Source organism: Austrofundulus limnaeus, unplaced genomic scaffold (genome assembly GCF_001266775.1).
Source record: "Austrofundulus limnaeus strain Quisiro unplaced genomic scaffold, Austrofundulus_limnaeus-1.0 Scaffold46, whole genome shotgun sequence".
In the NCBI taxonomy this organism is placed as follows: domain Eukaryota; kingdom Metazoa; phylum Chordata; class Actinopteri; order Cyprinodontiformes; family Rivulidae; genus Austrofundulus; species Austrofundulus limnaeus.
Window position 1 is genome coordinate 211,066 of NW_013952448.1, and position 1,661 is coordinate 212,726.

Sequence of the window (1,661 nt, forward strand, 5' to 3'; positions counted from 1 at the left end):
ACTAACTAACTAACTAACTAACTAACTAACTAACTAACTAACTAACTAACTAACTAACTAACTAAGTAAATAGGTAAATAAATATGTAAGTAATAAGTAAGTAAGTAAATAAACAAAGTAAGTAAGTGAGTAAATAATATAATAACCATAAAAAACACAGTATTCTGTTTGTAGTTTTACAGTTTGCTGGTGTAAAAGACTGACAGGTGTCCAGCTAAACTGTCACTGATATGTTGCTGTTCTGTCACACAGTCCAGCAGCTGAGGGGGCCATCCTCGGTTTAACAGCTCAACACAGGGTTCCTGGGTTTTTATAGCAGAGTCACAGTCTCACCTGTTACAACACTTACAATAACTGTTGTAATAGTCACAACAAATGTCTGACTCACCTGCACAGGAAGGAGTAGAAATGATGAATGTGTCCGTTTCACCTGTTAGTGTCAGTGTGGAAGAGTCATGGCCGAGCAGCAGCAGAGGATTTGTGTCATAGTTGAACTAACTGCTGCTGAACACATGCACGCACACACACACACACTCACACTTTGCTCATGATATTTATAGCCTTCTCCTGCCAGTGGCGCCTGCATAATTTTTTTCATGGGGGGCCATGCCCCCCCCTGGGCACTGAAAAACCAGGGGTGGCACACCAAAACTGATATCTATAACAGAAAATTTATGATGTGTTTGTGAAGATTACAAATTGAAAACCATGGCAATATAAAGCCATGGATTTGCCAACAAATGTTCAATTTGTAATTTCACAGATAATATCACTGATTTTATGACATTCAGAGACAAAAAACAAGAGTAAGTATTTGTAATGTTGGGGGGACCCACTGGCAGAAAATCTTTCAAGAAGTAAATGCCATTTCCTTCTTTTTTTTTTTTTTTCGATAAAAATCGGAAAAAAAAAGTAAATGCCATTTCCTGCATTCTGGTGTATTTTAGCAGGTTGTTAAACAGATTTTTACCTACATAGGAAAACACTAAATGTGAGTATTCTTTAGGTAAAATGAAATTAATTTATTTGTTAAGCAAGAGAAACAACACTGGATGAACTAATGTTTTATGGTAAATGTAAATGGGGTTTAAATGAATTAAATATTAAAATTGATGAGGACAGTTACCTTCAAAAATGATTGTCATTTTATTTAAAAATGTCAAAATACATATTTTAAAGACATTTACAATGAACAAGCTTTTTAAAATTTAAAGGCATCACCTCTTCTATGTGTGTTAAATTTTTTATTTGCTTGTTGATGTTTACTTTTGTGAAGAAAAACTGTGATTATAAAACCCCAAAACTGGAAATAAAGACTAAAACAAGCACAATTACAAACTACTGTACATCTACTGTAGTGTTTTTCCAAATTATTACATTATTTGCTTTTTTATGTCATATAATAAATATGATTTTGGTCTGAGAGAAAACTAGAGTACCTGGAGAACAGAAAGTTCATCTAGTAACCTTCTTCCTTAGAGGCAATGGGCCTCATGCAAGAACCGTTCGTACGCACAGATTTGTTCTTAAGTTGTGCGTACGAGTGATTTAGGAGAATTTGTGGCATTCACCAATGTTTTGCAGGAGAAAGACCCCGCTCTCCCCAGAGACACTTTCCAGCTCGTCCTGGGGGACTCTGAGACGTTCCCAGACCAGAGGGG

At 35.8% G+C, this 1,661-nt stretch overlaps 1 protein-coding gene across 3 annotated transcripts in view; it reads right to left on the reverse strand.

Annotated features, from left to right (window-relative positions):
- The window catches only part of LOC106517227 (ankyrin repeat and SOCS box protein 15), a 12,869-nt gene extending 12,331 nt beyond the window's left edge, over positions 1–538 (reverse strand). For 2 of the 3 annotated variants that reach the window (XM_014007947.1, XM_014007949.1), the window contains exon 1: positions 389–538. The gene's annotated coding sequence lies outside the window, so the exon portion shown is untranslated. The remainder of the gene's footprint in view (positions 1–388) is intronic. The other variant, XM_014007948.1, reaches the window with a different exon arrangement.
- Between the last annotated feature and the right edge of the window lie 1,123 nt (positions 539–1,661).